This window comes from Megalops cyprinoides, chromosome 10 (genome assembly GCF_013368585.1).
Source record: "Megalops cyprinoides isolate fMegCyp1 chromosome 10, fMegCyp1.pri, whole genome shotgun sequence".
NCBI classification, from domain to species: domain Eukaryota; kingdom Metazoa; phylum Chordata; class Actinopteri; order Elopiformes; family Megalopidae; genus Megalops; species Megalops cyprinoides.
In genome coordinates, this window is record NC_050592.1 from 10,876,773 (window position 1) to 10,889,932 (window position 13,160).

Below are 13,160 nucleotides of genomic sequence, written 5' to 3' on the forward strand. Positions count from 1 at the left end.
TGTTGGACTAGTGGTAATTCACAATGATATGCTTAACCAAATCATATTTACAACTGTGGCTATTCACAGCCTGGCTTCCACAATCCAACAGAGCTGGTTTGGAAAACAAACCAGTTTCAATAATTCACCTAAATCACCAATATCTACAGACCTGGAGGAGAAGGATGTTCATAATCAATCAAGGAAGCAAGTTTCTGGTTCAATGAATGGACAGACTCGTATTTTTATTTTTCCACACCATGACTGTCTAATGTCAGATGCCGTCAACGGGTCCAAATGAGATTCTCGTTGTTTTCTCCGGCCTTTATTGTGGAAATGATGAAACAATGCACAGGAGAATTTAGTTTGCCCCATCAGGATTTCTGCTAAGAATGTGCACAACACCAGCTGAGTTATTCATCTCCCTGACAAAGCAGTGATCAGTGATCAATTGAAGATGCCTGGACTGCATTGACCGAAGGCCCATTCACTTATATTGCCTTTTTTGCCAACAGTCTGACATAAATCAGTGACACAGAGAGCCAGGCTAGATTGGAGGGACTCTTGGAATATCCTTACTATGGTAGTTTTAAAAAGGATGGAAGATAATAACAGTGAATGGTTGCACTTCATCAAACGGACCTCGTCGTGCTCAACCAATGGGACTATGGTACTCAGAATTTGAACAAATCAGGATCAAGCATTTTGCTCGTGTCAGGTCCTCATCAGCCAACAGTGCAAAGCTGGGAGAGCCAAGGTCCCGTCTCTCCTCCATCCATATTATAGATCTTTTTAAATGTCTTCTGTAAGCTTTAGGTCAAAAGTTCACAGAGATACAGTAGTACATGCGAAGTACGTGCAGAGGAGCCATTGTGCTCCAGCATAGTCGCCGAATTTTGGAGACGGGGAGAATCTAAGAGCCTTGGGGAAGAGCGTAAATGTCACAACTGGCTTCAGAGTGATGCTTCACACGGGGCATTAACCTGTTCATCTGCTGCTTAAAGAGGAACAACACCATTAAGTTGTCTCACATTGAAAAAAACCTACAGCAGGAGTGTGAATTCCATGTCCTGAGGGCACACAGCACCACAGGGTTTTATAGGTCTCTCCAGATCCAGTTTCTATTTCAAACAACTGATTACTCAAATTAAATAGTTTAGCTGGGATGAAAAACAGGCATCTCCAGGACCAGAAGCTGTGTACCTCTGTAAACGCGTAATAGCATAAATGTTCTGCAGACTGTGAGATTAGCTGACACTTATACTGCAGGATTTACAAGACTTAAAAGCAATGAACGTCGGCTCTTGTCAAAATAACATTTTGACTTAGTAGATGGTAAAAAACTTTACAGTTTATTGTCCTAGAGTATTGGGAAAATTTGCACTTGAAATAGGGGTTTTTAAGTATTTTGTGAAATTGTGTTCACATGCTGATTAAGTAAACAACTGTAGGACACCGCTTTGAGGAAATGCATATCTCTGACAAGCACAAGCATCCTGTCTGATCAGACATTAGTGCAGAGGCCATGAATGTGTCTACAGCTCAGTTAGCATTGCACATTGATGCCCTTATGACTACACCGTAAATCCAAGGAACAAATACAGTTGTGTCTTTGTGCAATGAAAACTGAAAATACTGTGATTGGTTGATGTTTGAATGAATTAATAGTGCTAATAATGAGTAATGGTGCTATCAGTTCAGTCTTAGAAAATCTGTCTTAGAAGAACTGGTAAATGATTATTGTATTGCTCACCCCAATGATGAGGCTATTGACTAATGGAGTGAGGACAGTTCGAACAGTGAAAAGATCAGTAATGATTCAGCTGCACTACTGCATAAAGACACAGTTCTGAGCTTGGAACAGTGTGGACATTTCACAAAATACTTAAAGTTAAAAAAAAGCTCATTTTCACAATGTAAAGAGCAACCAATTCACATTTGACCGTGATAGCAGCTGAATGGGTTTTTGACCAGTCTCAGGCTTCTAAAACCTTTTATGTGATGGGAGAGCCAGTCAGCCACAAAGGAAATGTCTTATTTTAACACTTTTGCTCTATCTTCTGCTCATCACCACCCAGCTGGTTATTCAGTTAAATTGGTGATGTCTGGCTGTACGGCTGATTGACTGACCAATGCCACCAATGGTGACTGCTGTTATCTCATAGTTTAATCAATCAATCTAAACAAGCGCCCCAGGAGACACTGATTTTGTGCTGAGGTGCCCTGCGTTTTATGATAGCTATGGTCACCTGTTGGTCACCAACCTCTTTGTAATATTACATGGTTTTTGGAGCACTGTGTTGCTGCATTAGGCTGTTAGTCATTTCCAAAGTCTTTCATTATAAACAGAACCCTATTCCAAATATTTGTGAAAAGCATAACAGCCTAACATCTGCTGTGGTCTGCTCAGGCTCTTATATAATGTTAAAATGGTCTTTATGTACTCCTGTACACAAGGAGCTGTTAGGCATTTGGTTGCAGGTCTGAATGAATATGAAAGTCTGAAGGATATTACTTTCACCAGATTCCTGATTGAGGTTGCAGTCAATGACTGCTAAAGGCTTTGCAGATTTTCTTGATAGGAATACTTCACTTCATAGCTATTTGGGTATAGGTATTAGGTATAAGTGAGCCGTGCGCTTTTGCCAAAGATGTAACTGTGCATGACAACATGTCAAGTTACTTCTGGAGGTCGTTGGACAGTGTATACTTTGAGACTTTCAAATTATTTACTAAGAAATACTTGTTTTGGAAATGGAAATGCTGTAAGTTGTGAATTTTGCCAAAACCGGTTCCACAGTGTGCAGTGCATGTGCAGCGGGGCTCCAAACCCATGCACACGCAAAGATACACCGAGCGGTGCACTTCACCTGAATTGCTCCATCGGAAACACAGCTGAGCAAATTGCCCACAGAATACTTTGAGATGTGGCTTGAAGACACTGAAAATTGCAGCACTGTGCCCAAGTGGACAAGGGCTACAGGAGGGCCTGAGACGACAGCACTCCCTCACGCCTCCAAACCATCATCTCCCCCACCTATCTCTGCCCACATCCTTGACTCCTACTACTGTACGTGTAGCTCTATATTTCAGGGCCTTATGACAAGGGCTCATTCACATCCGGGCTCTAAGTGGTCTAAAACAGCACTTTCATGTAAACTGGTCAGTGAATGGCCTGGACTATTTTATTTAGCTTTCAGATAGTGCAGGTAGTGCTTCACTGGTAGTGTTCACAGGTAGTTATTCACTGTGTGAAAGGTACAGCATGTCATGTATACATGTAAATGAACATGTTATTTTTTTATCTCTAATGTTTTTATGCATGGTATTTTTATCTTTTTATATTTACCGAAGCTCTGTATATGCTCCTGGATGTGGATAGCTGTAAAAAAAAAAAACAAAGAATGAATGAAAAAACCATTAATTATTCATTATTATAATTATTTTTATTATGTTCTAAACATACCAGTACCTGGGTGTCTGTTCAGCCACAACTACTACCATGTGCTGTACAGGGACCATGGTCAGTTCCCTCCGGGATTAGAAGCCCATCCTTACGGACTGTGTTTCTCAGGAAACCATCACAGCTGACATTTCAATAAGGTGATGAAGTCAGAGTGCCACAAATGGGAAAGGTCACCAGCAGACATTTATGGATGGAGCTTTATTCATCAAAGCCTGCATGACACGCACACAGGCCCATTCACAACCTGAATGATTACTCTGGCCGTGACGTTAAGAGGTCCATTCTGCCCCCATCGCAGTCACAGAGTGCCATCGCTGCACCTGGGTCTGTGCGCATATCTGACTGTTGTGGACTCAAGCAAATGCGGTCGGAATTGTTCTGTCATGGCTGGAAGGATGCGTGAAAGATTAAACGCAATTTTCCAGCGGTGTGGGATTTAGGTTCAGATTGCAAGGCCTCTTCGGTGGGCATTTCCAATAGACCAGGGCTGTGCTGAAATGGATGAGTTAGCTAAGCTTGGTGATCTGCAGGGTTCCTCAGAGACTGTTTAGGGACAGCAGGACTTCCTTTCATACAGCGGCTTTAACTGGGGACTGAGGGAAATAGGGAGGCCCTCATATCTCAAAGAACCACTGAGTCACACTTATTAAGCAGCTTGCTAATACTTCTATTAAAGACTTTATAAGCATGTTGTCTATGTCTGTAATAATGAGGTAACAGAGTATTTATGAGACAGTATGACTATCAAATAGGTCTACCGGTGCGTGTTTTCACCCTGATACAAAATAGAACTTAAACCATTCTTTGTGTACATATATTTACGCTTAGAAGAGCACTTTGTTATTATGTAAAAAAAAATGGGTGTGGTCTCTCTAGGATTTGGAGAACACCAAAAGAGACATTCACAGATCTGAAGACTAACACACACACCCACTCAGAGAGAAAGAAAGGGAGGGAGGGCGAGAGTGAAAGGGGGTATATATATAAAAGCAGGTCTAGTCCAGGTGGGGCTCAGTCAGTCAGTGTGTTATTTTAGGAGGGCAGAGGGAGAGGGAGGGATGGAGGGAGGGGAAGATGAATGGAGTTAATTAAGACGAGCAGGCGGCGGAGACAGTGTGGAATTACACAAACACTAATTAGAGTCTTCGTTAGGGGGCACAAAACCAGAGCATGGCATCCATCATCTGAGCTCAAGCCTCATCTTTTCCTTTCTCTCTCTCTCTGTCTGTAGCTTCTTTCTTTTTCTCAGCAACTATGTTTGTGCCTGCACCCCCCTTCTGTCATCTTTCTTGTTTCCGTCTCTCACACTTAACCGTTTCGCTTGCCCCCTTTTCACCATCAATCCGAGATTCAGCTTCTTAACGGCAACAATGTGCATTTGAAATGGTACTGTCCATTCGAGCACCTCACCGTCACTCTCATCCCCTCACTCTATTTTGGCTTTTTTGCCATAATAGCATGTCTATGACTTCCCCTTCCTTATCAGTTCTGGGAGGTGATTTCATTTCCTTTCTCTCTCCCTCTATTAAGACTCAGTGTAAGTGCTCACACAGTGTCAGCATTATTTTTATTGTCTCAACATAACTGTCTCACTCCCCCATTTTCTCATGCTGTATTATTCCCCCCTACCAGTTTTTCCCAACATGCCTCTGACACCACTCTTTATTTTCGAATGCAAACAAAGAAACTGTTTGCACTCACAGCCGTTGCTTTTTTTTTCTCGATTTTACTCTTAAATATGTAGCAAAATTAAGGGAACCATTCAAATTCTAAGTCTGTGAATGGATTTGGGGGATTGGTCTATTTTCTACTAGAGTTGTAAACAGATGTTTTGCCAAAGGGTATGCACAGAAATCCCATAAAACCTGGAATGATGCCATTAGCATTCATATAATTCCAGAAGAAACAAGGATCCTTCTTCGTTGCTACTCACAGAAAGGAAATGTTGACAAATTCAGAGCACAATGGTGATATGGTCACGTTGCATTTATCTTCAATCTATCATTTCCTCATACACTCTCTCTTGTCCCCAGAGATCAGCATCTGCCAGTAGACACATTCATCTCTTCGTTCCTCCTTTTGTTAAATACCATGCTTTCTTCTTCTCTATTGTCTACCTCCCAAGTGGTTAAGCGAACTGCCTGCCAACATGAGAACTGTGCTGTGTCTTATTACCTTATTTGCGTCCCATTGATACACCTCTTTAACCAATGCCTTCACATTTCCCCAACTTCTCCCACTGTTTTTTTCCAATACAGGGCTCACTTAATGCCATACATTTACTTTGCTTTTGTGTACTTTCAATAACCCATAATTTTTTAAACTCTAATGTGTTGCTCGCCATCATGTTTTTAATCATAGCTATATTAAATTGTGGGCAGCAGTGTAGCGTAGTGGTAAGGAGCAGGGCTTGTACCTGCAAGGTTGCTGGGTTGATTCCCTGCTGGAGCACTGCTACTGTGCCCTTGGACAAGGTACTTAACCCAGAGCAACCTCAGTAAATATCCAGCTCTTTAAAGGGATAACATGTAAAAAATTGTAACCCATCTATGTTCCTCTGGATACGAGTGTCTGCTAAATGACAGTAATATAAGGAAATGCATATATCAGTCTCACTGCCTTGCAATAACAGTTTAGATAAGCTAAACAGGGTTCAAATGTTGGATGAGCAGTATACTACTAGAGGTCATGTGATGACAGTAGCGTATGTAGCTGCCAGTTGCAGATAAAGATGTTTACTGTTTCGGACACCAACAAATATTGAATATACTGTCTTTCAAACATATTCATATTTCCGTTTTAACCCATCTGATGTGTTTTAGGTGGATTTAGATATATTATGTTTGTAATTATAACTTTATTAGACATTATATTTATTGTCACTGTCATATGCATTATAAGTTGCACACACGCGCACACACACACACACACACATACTTATTTGAATTGCATGCAAGGGACCGCTATTATATTTTGATTTATTACCTGACCTAATTCACTGCAAATAATATTCTGTAGAAATTGCTGTAAATCAACAGTAAATACATGGCTCTGGCTGCGGTGGAGCAAATAACAAGGTAGTGCAATGCTAGAGATCACCAGTCGATACCATCTGGAAATGACAAATATTTGTGTCCGTGCTGGGAATTAAGTGCAAATTTGTTACATGCTTCCTGTATGGTGCCGGTTCCAGCGTGCATGATGTTCGCGTTGTCTCGGATGCACATCAAAAGTGATGACAAATTGCCGAAAATGTCTGTGCATTCACGCATGCTGGTTTATCAGAAAGAGTTCCATCTAAAGCATAGTTTACGACGAAAATTCTGCACTTTTTCTGAGCACACCTGCTGGGAAACCATTTTTAAAGATTGCTGTGATCCAAAGCGGCTCAGGAACCGGAGTGGTAATCCGTGCAGAGGTGTAACCCAGCAAAATGCCCACATTAACAAGGCAGAGCCTTCCATTTGAAAGGGTCTTACGGCGTGCAGAGCCGTGTGTTTCAAAGAAACAGACGAACATGTTGCAATCAGTACAAACATTCATTATTGTAGTGCTCACCTACAGCTTTCATGTTTTCGTCACTGAAGTGGGTGTCAATGATTTATGAATTAAGAAAGCCCTTGAAACGAGTCCCCCTTGATAATGGCAGCACACAACGCATGCAATCGGTTGCCCTGCCCAGCACTGTTGATGGTATGGCTACTTGATAACATTACACTGACAGTGCCTGATTGTCTGGTGCATGATTGTCTACGGTCTTAGCTGTCAAAATTGGCATGCAGGGTCCCCTTAACATATAACACATAATCTGGCAAACACTGAAATATTTTGTAGCTTTCACCTAAATTTATGAGATTTAATTTGTTACTTTTTGTTACAGGCGAGTCAAAAGATTGGTGGCTGAGCTGCTTTCCCATCACCTTCTCATCAGGAGTTACTGTCCTCTGGGATTGTTCCCTGACTCTTTTCCCTCAGCCTAATGTAAGAATGGTGAAATCCACATAGGACAGATGGAGACTCAGACACTGAAGGTTCGATGGGGAGGGAGAGGGAGAGACTGTTAGCCTTTATCACTCCATCTCTCTTTCACGCTCTCTGATTCTCCCCATTTTCCCACAATGACTCCTCATCTCCTACCAGGACTGTGAGAGGGGACAAGGGGATGGAGAGAAAACAAAATACTATATTGCACATTAATAAAACCCTTGCTCACAGATTTTCTACATATCATACACAGAAGTCGATACATACACATACACATACACACACACACACACGCTCCCACACACACACACACACACACACGCTTTTTGTACTGTACCAACCATACAGAGGTCTGTGCGACATTCCAGCCTTCACTAATTACAGAAAACGATACAATGCTGTGTGCTTCTCTGCCTGCTGTCTGTGTACACCGTTTTTTCTATGTGTTTCTATGTGTGTGGTGTGTGTATGCATGTGGGTGTGTGTGTCTTGATTGATGTCTTTCTCTCTGTCTCTGGCAGTAAAAGACAAATGAGAGAGAGAGGCTGGGAGAGAAGGAAGTCGAAGAGCGAGATTAACAGAGACAGCCATTTAGGTGAGGACTAAACCGTTTAACCATTTAACCTAACCGTTTTCTCTCTGTCTTCCCTGTCTGCCATTTATGTGTCCATTTGTGAGTGTTTCTTTCCATTTCATATTATCTCTCATTCTCACTTTTTCTTCTCCAAATCTGTCTACTTGTGTCTGTCTCATGCAGTCTACTGCGAAGGTGCGTCTCATTATGTGTGAGCGTGCGTTTGTAAGAATAGCATTCATTTGACACAACACTGAATGCTCTAGCAAATTATAGAACAGTACCAGTCTACCTCTCCTTCTCTACTGTCCCACCCCACGGACCTCAGAGGATCTCCCAGCACTTGGAGCCCTGAGTACGTCTAAACCTCCTGCCTCAGCACAGCATGGACCATTGCATCTTCCCATTGTGAGCGTGATCTATAGAACACACAACGCTAAGGGAATGAGGTCTCCGCGTGTTACATCCTTTTGAGAGAGAACACAGAGGTTTACGGCTTCCAGTTTGTCAATCTACTTGGTGAGAACTCAAAATCGCACCACATTGTGCACTAACAAGACACTCGCTCCGCCGCTGAGGCAGACAGCAGCATGAGGGATGGACAGGGAGGGTCGGATGAGAGTAGGTGAAGAGGGGGGCGTAAGGGGGCGTGTTCGTATCACGGAGGAGTCCGCTTGCCCCTATTTATCTTCCTCTTTTGTGTTCCTCACTACTCCCTTTCCTTTTTCCCTCTTCCCCACACCTTCTGTTCTCTGTATCTGCCTCCCTCTCCTTTCCCCCTTTCCCCCTCTCTCTCTCTCTCTCTCACTGAAAACATAGCGTGATTTATTGCTTCATGTTGGAAAGGTTGGCGTTTTAATAACTCAAGTTCTGCTCTCCAGAACAAGAACGAAAGAGCGAAAGAGCATAAAAAAATGTCCGTAAGCACAAAATAAACACGTGTAGAGAGGTGGGAGATTTCTCCCCGCGCTCTCATCTGTGGTTTTTCTCTTCTTTTAAAGTCTTTTGAATTTTTTTTTTCTCTTTCTTTCTCTCATAATCCTGGTTGTAAATCTGTTGAAAGCACCAGCACCATTAAAGAAATGTGTGTGATGGGGGGGAGGTCGTGATGGGAAAGGGAGACTTGAAAAGGTAAGAGATGGACAGAAAACAGAGATGAGGAAAGAGGGGTGTCTGCAATGGAGTGGCTAAATGTACAGTAAGAAGGGGAGGAGAGAGAGATAGACACAGAGAGGGGAAAAACACTGATACAGAGAGAGATTTTCCTACACTAAATGAAACCTTTATTTAGACTACAATTATTCACGCCGGTCATTAGAGAAAGATATCACTTTTCCTCATTTACTGAAAAGAGAGCGAGAGGGTGGGGGAGGAGAAGAAAGGGTAATCATTAGAAAGATATCACTTTTCCCTATGTCGTTAATGAGACCCAAAGAGAGATGTTGAGAGGGAGAACAGACAGAGATATGGACATTATGACAATCACACACCGATAAATAACAAGACGAATATTATTACAGTGTATCACAGCATGCTATGTGTGTCATTGGTTAATGTTCACAAATATGGTTGTGCAGCACCAAAACAATTGTTTTGGATAAAAGTATATGCGTTAACAAGGACTTACTAGTACACCAAGTCTGCTTACATTTCAGAGTGTGTCTGCTGGAATGTATTATGTTTAGCAGTCTACTACAGTTTCAACATAATGTCGGCTTTATTTACATATTTGCAACCAATTAATAAAGTAAGCGGAGACAGGCTTAATTAAAGAACATAAACAAGGATTAACGGAAAACATGGCACATTTTCATTTTAATTAAACTTATTTATTATTTAATTTCACAGAAATAGTCTGGGGAGCATGCGGGTAAAAAAACACCACATTGCTATCTAATGCCGTGGTAATAACTCATTAAAAAATCATTGGCCGAAAGAAATCATTGACAGAAAAAAATCTGCATTTTCATCACTATCCCATAATCCTTACAGTGGTCCATCAGCATTTGATGCCCCTCCAGGGAACAATTACCTAACTTTTAGTTCCTAGCTACCTAACCCTCAGTCCCCCAATCCAATGCACACACACACACACAGACACACATACACACACACAAATGCACACATTCCTATTCTCTCTCCATCAGTTGTCACTTCTGTACCGGAATCTGCTTCCTTCCCCTAAATCAATAGACGTGGATATATTTCCTTTTTCAGGAGAAAAGAATTATATTGAAAGAGAGGGTAGAAAATGGCCAGAGCGAGAGGTCAATAAGGTGAAATAGTTGAAAAGCTGTTAGCAGGGTTTTGTCTGGAAAAGAAGAAGGCACAAATACACTAAGAATGGCAGAAGGACAGAAGTGGAGTGGTACAGCATGCATTATGTCATCGCTGTCATGGTGCTATATTGCATTGTCTGTCTATTGTACTGTTTGAACAGCCCTGGCAACAGTGGAGCCTTCCTGTCATGTCAATAAAGCCCATTTGAATTTGAATTTGAGAGGGAGAGACACATGGAGACACAGAAAGGCAACAGAAGGAGATATGAATATTTACAGCAGCCCTCATGTTGACTCTGTTGTTCCGAGCAGCAGAACAATCAGCGAACACTAATCGTCAAAGTGTGTTGAGAGAGAGAGAGAGAGAGGGAGAGAGGGAGAGAGGGAGACGGGAGGAGGGAACAAGGCTAAGAAGGACAGCAGAATGGGAAAACTTGGGAGGAGACGGGGTGAACGGTGAAGGCAGCAGACAATGTAAGCAAACAAAAGAAGAGGAGGAGAGGCGTAAAGGAAAAGCCTGATCTTACTCCGACTGTTTCAAAGGTAGACATTAGCATTCAATATACTGATGACATGTCCAGTATGCATTGTAAATTAAGTTACAATCCTTTATAAAAAGTAGCCTACATTACCACTTCCAATTTCAATGTTGGAAACTGCATAAACCTGGTTATACAATCACACTATTTACAAGAGTCTGTGATGCACAAGTAAACCAAAGGACCATCTTTAAAAAAAAACAAAAAAACATTTGAAACATATCATTTAGGAGAACAAGAATTTTTTCCAAATGAGTTGCACTCAAAATGCAGGATAAGATATGGTTTTGGACTCCAGAGAGATGGAAAGATGTAGCAGCACAATGACCGGGAAGAACTAGGAAAAGAGCAGGCAGCAGACAGAAGGAGAGAGAGCATGTCAGACAGGCCAGATCGAGGCTCAAAACTGAGGGAAAAGAATGAGGGAGAGAGAGGGGGCAGTGGGAGAGGTATAACAAAAGGCAAATGCATTTTATAAACATGTCTCTATAGTAACCAATGGGTAATTTGCTTGGTGGGAGAGGGAGAAAAATTGGGAGCAAAACAGAGAAGCGTTTACAATCGCTGCTTGAGTCCAGCACTGTAATTATGGAACAGAGAGGGAGGGAGGGAGGCATAGAGGGAGGTACTTCTATATGAAAATATACTGAAAACTGGGAGAAAAAAATGGCAGGAGGGGTCCTGTTTCTGTCTGTGTGGGTGTTAACATAGAGTAAAGATAGGTAAAATGGTCTTGCAAAAGCTTGTTCATTTTTAATTTTAGATGCGTATATTAATGCACACTTGTCCATTTTGCCTGTCCCATTGGCATGGGCTCCAACTGAACAGGAGGTTCCACCAATCTGCACTGCTGTCGAGCTTGTGACACACATTCGAATTCCAATCTGAATTTGACCCATTTCATCGTGCGCGTGAAATGCAGCAAGGGGTGCAACACAGAGAGATGGACAGACAGAATGGGTACGCCAAAAACCAAAAAAGTCTGAGTTGCCGAGCGACACCGGGACGAAAAGGGCAAGCAGAGGAAATCGGCAACAAACAAAAATGGAGGGAGGGAGAGCGATGAGGGGAGCGAGGGATGCGGTGTGGGGGAAAAGTGAATGGCAGACAAAGGAAGAGAGAGGTGGAAGGCGGAGGTGGAGGTGGAGAGGAGTGAAGGCGTGGGCTGGAGGGAGGGTTGGGATGGAGGGAGATGGAAAAAGGAAGGAGAGCAAAAGCGAGAGAGCACAGGAGAGCAAGCGCGAGCGTATGTACACAGGGTAGTTGATTATAGTGCAGTGAGTGGCTTGGTGTCGGCCTGTGTCTGTGGAGATAACAGGATTAGCGTTCCCCTGACATACACTGTACAACAGGGACAGAAGGAGAGGGAGAGCGAGGGAGAAATGGGGAGAGAGCGGGACATAAGTGACACTGATAGGGTTGAGGGATTTGTGAAGAGAGAGATGGGAGAGGGAGGGGGGCATAATAAGTTAGGTTTTGATTCACTTAAACCATGTTGTAGTTTACAAGAGGTCTTTGTCTGTCTGTCTGTCTGGCTGGCTGGCTGAACGAACCCGTCTGTCAGGTCTTCCCACTGATCCTCAGCTATACCGCTATTTACTGACAACTCTGGGAGAATGGATAAGCTTTTAAAAACGTCAAACGGAAAAACTAATAGTATTCTGGGCAAATGACAGACTGACATCGGATGGATTTACCCTGCAACAGTCCCTGAAGGTACAGAAAGGTGCCTAATTCCCATTGAGCTTGAGCTCTTAATTATCAGTGCTCATTGCTCTCATTTGTATTTGATTGGGCGAGTGCCACCCATTTCTTACACATGTCTCTTAAGAAGCTAAAGGTGCACAAAGACCTGCGAACCCTGTCTCCCTGAGGTTTTTGGAGAATGTGGTTTTCTGTAACGTCATGCCATAAACCTGAAGTAACCCACAGAATGGCTCTTGGTTACTGTGCTGTTGTCATTGTATTAACCCACAGAGTGGTTGTAGGTTACTGTACAGTTGTCTTTGAAGAAACCCACAGAATAGCTTTAGTTACTGGACTGTAGTTCAGCAATACAGTTCTGTTTCATTTTTAATAATGAGAACCACAAGAGGACTGGCTTTTTGACTTTTAATGTGATTATATCCCCTGCCATTGAAGACACATCCTTAGAGGACGGTTTGATTGAATTGCTGAAACTCCGGTGAGGAAAATTAAAGGAAAGTCCGCAATGAATGGAAGAATTTATTAAAATACGGCAAAGTAGAGAACAGGAATAATAAAGTGTGATGTCAGAGAGAGGAACAGAATCCTCCAGGAGGGGAATGAATGCAACACATCGCCGTGGCTAATAATGC